This window comes from Bidens hawaiensis, unplaced genomic scaffold (assembly GCF_021521415.1).
Source record: "Bidens hawaiensis isolate Kalapana, Puna unplaced genomic scaffold, B.hawaiensis_p1.1 tig00042952_1, whole genome shotgun sequence".
Taxonomy (NCBI): Eukaryota; Viridiplantae; Streptophyta; class Magnoliopsida; order Asterales; family Asteraceae; genus Bidens; species Bidens hawaiensis.
In genome coordinates, this window is record NW_027497612.1 from 38442 (window position 1) to 48463 (window position 10022).

Below are 10022 nucleotides of genomic sequence, written 5' to 3' on the forward strand. Positions count from 1 at the left end.
AGTTTTCATGTACCAGTCAGCTCGCTTATGCGAACTTTGCCGGTTTACACGTTTTAAGCTTTAAAAACTTGTTTTTTTATGTTCTTTTTAGCACAAATAATTACCCGATTAGTCTCGGGTCTTGAATTTTTGCACAAAACTTAATTTGACAGAAAGGAATTTTGTAAAAATTTTCCAGATTTATTTTCTTATATTTATATTTATTTATCTATTTTTAAATCTTATTAAAATACTAAATATATCAAAAATACCAAAACACTTTAGAAAAATCCCAAGTTTTCCTGGGATGATCTTTATCATCCTCATAACTTTCTGGAATTTTCCCAGATTTATTTTCCTACATTTACATTTATTTATCTATTTTTAAATCTTGTTAAAACACTAAATATATCAAAAATACCAAAACACTTTAGAAAAATCCCAAATTTTTCTGGGATGATCTTTATCATCCTCATAACTTTCTGGAATTTTCCCAGATTTATTTTCCTACATTTACATTTATTTATCTATTTTTAAATCTTGTTAAAACACTAAATATATCAAAAATACCAAAACACTTTAGAAAAATCCCAAATTTTTCTGGGATGATCTTTATCATCCTCATAACTTTCTGGAATTTTTCCAGAATTTAAAACTTATTTTTCAAGCCATTTTCACCCAAAACCGAGCTAGAAAGCCCTAGAACTCGTATCACCGAAAAGCCTACTTAGACTTTTCCAACTGAGCTCAAATTTTGTGGGTGACTTTTATATGTTATAAAAAGCTTATCTTAAATTTTCCGGAATTTTTCATCATGTTTTGATATTTTTCACTATTTTTGGCCAAAACCGAGCATTAAATTCACCAAATATTCATCTTTTATCCAAAAATTACCAAAAATTCACAGATCTCATATTTTCATGTGTAGATCATCTCTGTGAAATTTCGTGACCCAACTCTAAGCACACGGAAATCTGTCCATTTTTCATAAACACCCGAAAACCGAACTATCTTGTGTTTTCTAGCTTTAGATCGCAAGGATCTCGGTTTCTAGCCTTTGCTAGCCGCTAGATACAACACTTTCAAGCACAACAACACTATACCAAGCAAACTATACCAACAATCAAGCCATCTCTTTCAAAATGTCGGTTTTTAAGTAAAAACAAAGATTCTAACCGTAAAATTTTATTCTAAACACTTTTAACTAATTACTTGGATCAAGATCCTTTGTATAACTTGTATACATCCTTTGATCACACAAGAACCGGTTCCATCTCGGGTTTTCACCCATATTTCATTTGGAACCTTTTTGTTCTTGCAAAACAACTAAAAATAAGGAAATCAACACCAAAGATCATGTATTATAACATGTTTATACCTTTGTTCTTGATTAGAGAGGATGGATTTTGGATGATACTTGAAAGTATGAAAGGTTTGAGAGAGTTTGGGAGTGTTTCTATGATCAAAAAAAAGAAAATGAAAGATAATAACAACAAAGGGGGGTGGCCGGCCCCTTTGGGGTGTGGGGGTGGGTCCCACATCTTCAATAATAGCCACAAAATTGGATTGTGTAATCCGGATAATGTTGTGGATAATCTGGTTCAGTTCGTTTCTCGTTTAAACTCGTATGTCGGCTTAAAACGAGCATAAAATGGTCGTTTTTCGGGTTGACATAAAGTTTATATAAAACTGATTTAAAAACCTTAAAAACTTAACCCATGACATTAAGACATCATATTATTAATAATTACGCATCTTTTTCGGCTTGATTGATCGTCTCTTGCTTGGTTTGGTGATAAAGGTTTCGTTTAGCGTACCGACGTACCATTAAATCGAAATCCTTTTTCTGTGCTATAATTTTCTTATCCCGAAGCATTAATACCTCGTAAATACCACTAAACATTATATACTTCGTCTATAATGTAATTCCCGATTCGTTCGGGTTTCAATAACCAATCAATGATTAATTGTAATTCTAATACGATTCACTATATAATTGAGTATGATTCATACTGTGAACCATATATATTCGTATCAATGTGCTATAACTCATATAATCAATATTAGATAACACGTAAATAGTATATTCCGGCTAGGGTATACCTGGAGTTGCCGGAATCGTTACACATTTAGTCAAAGGTCAAACGACACAAATTCAGATGGTCAAAATAGGAGTTATTACGTGTTATTGAATCAGTGGTACTATTTGCAGATAGAAGTTAATTAACACAACAAACTTTAATGTAAGAAATTAATTGCTGTGGTGGTTGGCAACTTGAGATTAACCCTAATCTCTGTCGTTGATGATTCTAATCATTGCTTTTTTGTTTAATGTTTAATGTTTAATTAAAATTCTAATTGTAGAAAGTTGTTTAGGTTATTGCTTATATTTTATCTTAATTTTATCAACACCCTATTTCCAATGCCCATTTTGCCCCCCATGGAATCTTGTTTGAGGTTTCATGTATTATTGTGTAAATTTTTAATAGCTCGTAAGGCTAAGCATTGTGGGTGTTAAAGTCACCAGCGTTAACAGCCGGTATGGCATCAGATTTGCAGGCTAAGGGGCGTTAAACACTACGTTGGAGGGGCGTCGTGGGACGGCAAGGTCAGGGTGGTATTGGGTTAACGATTGCAGAAGATGCTGAGGAGGTGGGCATTAGTCTGGGCGGCTGATGGGGATGGGGTTAACGGCCACGTCGTTAATCCACAACGAATAGTTAAAGTAAACGACAGGTGGTTTGATGAGTTGCATATCTTTGTAATACATGAGTTTTTAATTTAGAATAAATACGTTAATACACATTTTTAAATGTCTTTGAAACGATTTTTTAATGGTTTGGGAAGTAAATGAATACATTTTTGTTTTCTTTGTGTTCGTAGGTTCGTTCAAACTGAAACTGGCCATGGTAGACTACTATGACATGAAATCGCCTATTTATACTACGAACCTATATACTATATAAGTTGGGTGTGGCGTATAAGCTTATACGTTAACCAAACTTATACGCTCCTTACCATATATCTAACAATATTATCTCGTTTAACCAATCCAAGACCTAGCGATAGACAAAAATGCTCTAATAGCCCCTTGGATATTTCCTGGTCTTGGTGTCTAAGCAGTAGACGTTTATGCTCCAACAGACTCCCCCTCGGATATTGCTTAGACTAACAAACTTGATCTTCAAGTCATATCCCCCTATCGTTTTGATAGTCTAACATATTCCTTCTTAAGCTTTCAGAATCGACATGTATAACTGTTGAAGTTTCTAAACTTTCGGGTTTGACGGATATGTCTTTTTCAATATCAACTTGATCGGATGAGTCCTTTTTCTAAACGATCCAATGATATAACTTTGAAGTTGATCTTTTCACATAAAATTTCACCTTTTCAAACTTATGTTCATTATAATCTTTCAAATCGACAACCTCAACATTTGGCTTCCTCGAAACATCTTTAACAGTGTCGTCTTTCCTTCTGAATGTTTGTTTTGGAGGACTCTTTGGAATATCTTATTGGACGTTTAAGCTCATTTTTTTGGATTTTGAATTTTGAAATTTTTGTTTTTCTGTTTTCAGAATATCTTGGTTTCCCACATCTGATTTTAGAATGTGAACAAAGTTAGAACTATTCTTGTACCAAGAAGATTTCTTAGTTCGTTTACGTTTGTCTTTTTGAACAAAGAAATCCTTATTAAATTGATTTCGGTATTGGATTTCTTTCTTGCTCTCAGATGTCGTACCATAAACAAATGCACCTTATTAACTTGCTCACGCTTAACAGTTTGTAATTCATGTTTAAGTGCAGCATTTTCGGTAAAGAATCTGTTTATTGTTTTCTCATTTTGATCAACCTTCACCAAAAGTGCCTTTTCGCATTTTTGAAGTTGATCATAAGCTTCCTTAACTCAATTAAGCTCATCTAGTAACGAGCCAGTGTGAGTTTTTAACCTTTCGTACTCCTCACATTTTTCACAAGTTTAGCTTCCTCGGCTTTGCTTTCAACTTTGAATTCCAACAATTATTCTAAAACCAAATCTTCGTAATATTTTGAATCACCATCATCATCAAATTATGGAGTGTTTTGAACTTCTGGTAATGACGGTTTTTCAGGTTTAAGTCAACTTATGAGAAGCTGCAAGTTATTGGTTTTGCTAATAAGATCAAGAGATTTGTCCCGAGATCATCATTCAAGGGGGAGTGGTGATTTGCACTTTGTATTCAGCATTGAACAACAACGAACAAGAGGGATTTTTTAGTGCACGTATTGTGTTTGTAGTTGTTCGAATAGACTATGGTTAGTCTAATGTTGAGACCGTCTATATACACAAACCAACTCAATCCAATCTTTGTTAAAAAAACAAATTTCTCTTTTCCATATACCCAACAAACCAAACCATATTTCCATAGTCATTAGCAACCCAAATTAATTTTTTGTACGTTACGATATTATTTCATTTAAACTATTTTTCTGTATAAAATGTTTTAACCTTACACTTGTAATGATTTAAACCAACAATCTTACTTTTTAAAGACAATCAGAACACTGCTAGACCAGTAGGTCATCGGTAGCTAATATTGTATTGGTTATAAGAACCAAATTCTTATACAATACGAACCTACTTCAATCAATAACGATACTTATTAGCCATTTAGGTTCCCTTCTTGCAGCGTACGCTCTTTTTTTAGTTTAATGCATCCATCTCTTTTCATACCAACTGATACAAAAGTCACAAATTTCTTAAAAGTTAGAAAAATTTAAAAATGATATCGTTTATGGTTGTCACATACAAGATAAACATCCATTAATTCATTGATCCACATTACACTATTTTCTAACTAAGAAAAGAACATTCCGCTATTATATAACAAAATGAACCTTATATTAATTTAAGAAAAAATATTATACACAATTTATACCAGTTACTCGGGTTCAATAAAAAAAATTCAAAATACGTTAACACAAATGTCACAAAGCAAAATAAGTAAACAACAACAATTAACCGTTAATAATGTGTTATTTTATTATTGTATTGATTTAAGTGGAAGGCATCCCATATTAGATGATGTATAAATTCCACACCCCCTCATAATCCAAATTGGTTTTCATTTGAGCATCCAATCATCTTCTTGTCTCCACATATTTTTAATAAATTATCAAAACCTCATTTCCCTAAGCCCTAAAGTTTCAATTTTGTAATCACCATTTGAGCATAAAGACAACAAAACCGTTTGAAAATTTCAAGATTATGGACCTAAAACACCCCACCACCAAAATCACAAACCATGAAAGTGAAACCCCACCCCATTCCCAAACAATAAAGCTACTAGCCTACCCAAATGGAAAAACACACTACCACCACCAGCCACCGCCGCATCCCGCAGCAACATACAGAGAATGCCTCAAGAACCAGGCGGTCGGCATAGGCGGCCACGCCTTGGACGGTTGCGGTGAATTTATGCCGTCTCCGACTTTCACCGCAACCGACCCCTCGTCGTTTAAGTGCGCGGCTTGTGGCTGCCACCGCAACTTCCACCGCCGCGCACCAAATGACGTCCCCTGCCACCCCTACTCTTCAACCTCCGCCTCCTTGTCCCCTGCTTCGCCACCGCCCGAACACCACCTGCTTCTTTCACTCGGCACGGTGGCGGGGGACGTCACCCAGGTGGTGGCAAAGCCGAGGACGCCAGCGGAGGTCAAGCTCACCGGCCGAAAGAGGTTCAGAACCAAATTCAGCCAGGATCAAAAGGAGAAGATGTTATCTTTTGCAGAGAAGGTGGGGTGGAAGATGCCAAGATCCGATGATAAGATGGTTACGGATTTTTGCAATGAAATCGGAATCCGAAGACGGATTTTAAAAGTTTGGATGCATAATAATAAAAACAATTCAACAAAAGGAGAAAAAGAAACCACCACCACCACCGCCATCAGCATCTCTGCCACAGCCACCACCAACGCTGTTGTTGCCGCCTCTTCAGACAGTCATCATCAAGAAAAGGGGTCGTCTTCTTCATCTTAACTATTAACAACCCCAAATTATTAACCCCTTTTAGTCCAAATTTAATTAAAACCAAACCCACCATTAAATCATTCTCTTTTATTCACTTTCTTGGTTTAAAATGAGGTTTTCAAAGTTTAAACCCTAGCCTAGTTGCATTTAGTCAAAGGTCAAACGACACAAATTCAGATGGTCAAAATAGGAGTTATTACGTGTTATTGAATCAGTGGTACTATTTGCAGATAGAAGTTAATTAACACAACAAACTTTAGTGTAAGAAATTAATTGCTGTGGTGGTTGGCATCTTGAGATTAACCCTAATCTCTGTCGTTGATGATTCTAATCATTGCTTTTTTGTTTAATGTTTAATTAAAATTCTAATTGTAGAAAGTTGTTTAGGTTATTGCTTATATTTTATCTTAATTTTATCAACACCCTATTTCCAATGCCCATTTTGCCCCCCATGGAATCTTGTTTGAGGTTTCATGTATTATTGTGTAAATTTTTAATAGCTCGTAAGGCTAAGCATTGTGGGTGTTAAAGTCACCAGCGTTAACAGCCGGTATGGCATCAGATTTGCAGGCTAAGGGGCGTTGAACACTACGTTGGAGGGGCGTCGTGGGACGGCAAGGTCAGGGTGGTATTGGGTTAACGATTGCAGAAGATGCTGAGGAGGTGGGCATTAGTCTGGGCGGCTGATGGGGATGGGGTTAACGGCCACGTCGTTAATCCACAACGAATAGTTAAAGTAAACGACAGATGGTTTGATGAGTTGCATATCTTTGTAATACATGAGTTTTTAATTTAGAATAAATACGTTAATACACATTTTTAAATGTCTTTGAAACGATTTTTTAATGGCTTGGGAAGTAAATGAATACATTTTTGTTTTCTTTGTGTTCGTAGGTTCGTTCAAACTGAAACTGGCCATGGTAGACTACTATGACATGAAATCGCCTATTTATACTAAGAACCTATATACTATATAAGTTGGGTGTGGCGTATAAGCTTATACGTTAACCAAACTTATACGCTCCTTACCATATATCTAACAATATTATCTCGTTTAACCAATCCAAGACCTAGCGATAGACAAAAATGCTCTAATAGCCCCTTGGATATTTCCTGGTCTTGGTGTCTAAGCAGTAGACGTTTATGCTCCAACAGACTCCCCCTTGGATATTGCTTAGACTAACAAACTTGGTCTTCAAGTCATATCCCCCTATCGTTTTGATAGTCTAACATATTCCTTCTTAAGCTTTCAGAATCGACATGTATAACTGTTGAAGTTTCTAAACTTTCGGGTTTGACGGATATGTCTTTTTCAATATCAACTTGATCGGATGAGTCCTTTTTCTAAACGATCCAATGATATAACTTTGAAGTTGATCTTTTCACATAAAATTTCACCTTTTCAAACTTATGTTCATTATAATCTTTCAAATCAACAACCTCAACATTTGGCTTCCTCGAAACATCTTTAACAGTGTCGTCTTTCCTTCTGAATGTTTGTTTTGGAGGACTCTTTGGAATATCTTATTGGACGTTTAAGCTCATTTTTTTGGATTTTGAATTTTGAAATTTTTGTTTTTCTGTTTTCAGAATATCTTGGTTTCCCACATCTGATTTTAGAATGTGAACAAAGTTAGAACTATTCTTGTACCAAGAAGATTTCTTAGTTCGTTTACGTTTGTCTTTTTGAACAAAGAAATCCTTATTAAATTGATTTCGGTATTGGATTTCTTTCTTGCTCTCAGATGTCGTACCATAAACAAATGCACCTTATTAACTTGCTCACGCTTAACAGTTTGTAATTCATGTTTAAGTGCAGCATTTTCGGTAAAGAATCTGTTTATTGTTTTCTCATTTTGATCAACCTTCACCAAAAGTGCCTTTTCGCATTTTTGAAGTTGATCATAAGCTTCCTTAACTCAATTAAGCTCATCTAGTAACGAGCCAGTGTGAGTTTTTAACCTTTCGTACTCCTCACATTTTTCACAAGTTTAGCTTCCTCGGCTTTGCTTTCAACTTTGAATTCCAACAATTATTCTAAAACCAAATCTTCGTAATATTTTGAATCACCATCATCATCAAATTATGGAGTGTTTTGAACTTCTGGTAATGACGGTTTTTCAGGTTTAAGTCAACTTATGAGAAGCTGCAAGTTATTGGTTTTGCTAATAAGATCAAGAGATTTGTCCCGAGATCATCATTCAAGGGGGAGTGGTGATTTGCACTTTGTATTCAGCATTGAACAACAACGAACAAGAGGGATTTTTTAGTGCACTTATTGTGTTTGTAGTTGTTCGAATAGACTATGGTTAGTCTAATGTTGAGACCGTCTATATACACAAACCAACTCAATCCAATCTTTGTTAAAAAAAACAAATTTCTCTTTTCCATGTACCCAACAAACCAAACCATATTTCCATACTCATTAGCAACCCAAATTAATTTTTTGTACGTTACGATATTATTTCATTTAAACTATTTTTCTGTATAAAATGTTTTAACCTTACACTTGTAATGATTTAAACCAACAATCTTACTTTTTAAAGACAATCAGAACACTGCTAGACCAGTAGGTCATCGGTAGCTAATATTGTATTGGTTATAAGAACCAAATTCTTATGCAATACGAACCTACTTCAATCAATAACGATACTTATTAGCCATTTAGGTTCCCTTCTTGCAGCGTACGCTCTTTTTTTAGTTTAATGCATCCATCTCTTTTCATACCAACTGATACAAAAGTCACAAATTTCTTAAAAGTTAGAAAAATTTAAAAATGATATCGTTTATGGTTGTCACATACAAGATAAACATCCATTAATTCATTGATCCACATTACACTATTTTCTAACTAAGAAAAGAACATTCCACTATTATATAACAAAATGAACCTTATATTAATTTAAGAAAAAATATTATACACAATTTATACCAGTTACTCGGGTTCAATAAAAAAAATTCAAAATACGTTAACACAAATGTCACAAAGCAAAATAAGTAAACAACAACAATTAACCGTTAATAATGTGTTATTTTATTATTGTATTGATTTAAGTGGAAGGCATCCCATATTAGATGATGTATAAATTCCACACCCCCTCATAATCCAAATTGGTTTTCATTTGAGCATCCAATCATCTTCTTGTCTCCACATATTTTTCATAAATTATCAAAACCTCATTTCCCTAAGGCTGAGGGGTGTGGGGGGCGCGAGAGGGGGCGCGAGTGGGGGCGCCAGCCAATAATATTGTGACGTGTGGCAGAGAGAGAAACTTGATAAGATGGGTGTTGGTTGTGGTGCTCGCGCCCCGGGACATGGTGTGGAGGGGCTCGAGAGGGGGCGCGAGCGGTTTTTTTTTATTTTTTTATAAATGTATTAAAAAAACGTATTATTAAAAAAACTCATAAATTATTTAAAAAAACACACATTAATTAAAAAAACACATTAATATCTAAAAAAAAATTAAAGTGGATAAGGTGGGTGTTGGAGCCCCCGTTGGAGCCCCTGGCCCTAGTGTGGAGGGACGCGAGCAGGGGCTCCAGCGGATATTTTTTTTATTTTTTTATAAAATAGGTGAATCAGCTTTTAAAGAAAAAAGATAAAAGAATCTTACCCATCCATATATTTAACTCTATGTTAAATCATAAACTTGGCACTGTAACTCTTCCAACTCTAAAACCATTTTCTCTCTCTAAAATATTTTCAGAACCAGACACAACAATGGACACATCTTCAACCTTCGTATCCCCTATAACGTTTAATTAATTAGAGCTTTATTAACAATTAAACTTTTTTGCAGTTAATTACCCATTCTAGAGCTAACTCATTCTCCCAAACCTCAACGGCTCTTTCACATTCTCCCAAACCTCAACGGCTCAATTCCTCCCGCTAGCAGGCTTGCGCCTGCCTTGGTTCTCGTGCTCGCGCCCCTCTCGCGCCCCGGTGGTGTGGGGTTAGCGCCTGGGGGCGCGAGCGGAGGGGCTCACGCGCCCAGGTTAGCGCCCCACACCCGTCAGCCTAAGCCCTAAAGT

General features: G+C 35.4%; 1 pseudogene; it reads left to right on the plus strand.

Moving 5' to 3' along the window:
- The first annotated feature begins 5038 nt into the window (after positions 1-5038).
- On the plus strand, positions 5039-6563 carry LOC143593963 (zinc-finger homeodomain protein 11 pseudogene; annotated as a pseudogene).
- The last annotated feature ends 3459 nt before the right edge of the window (positions 6564-10022 follow it).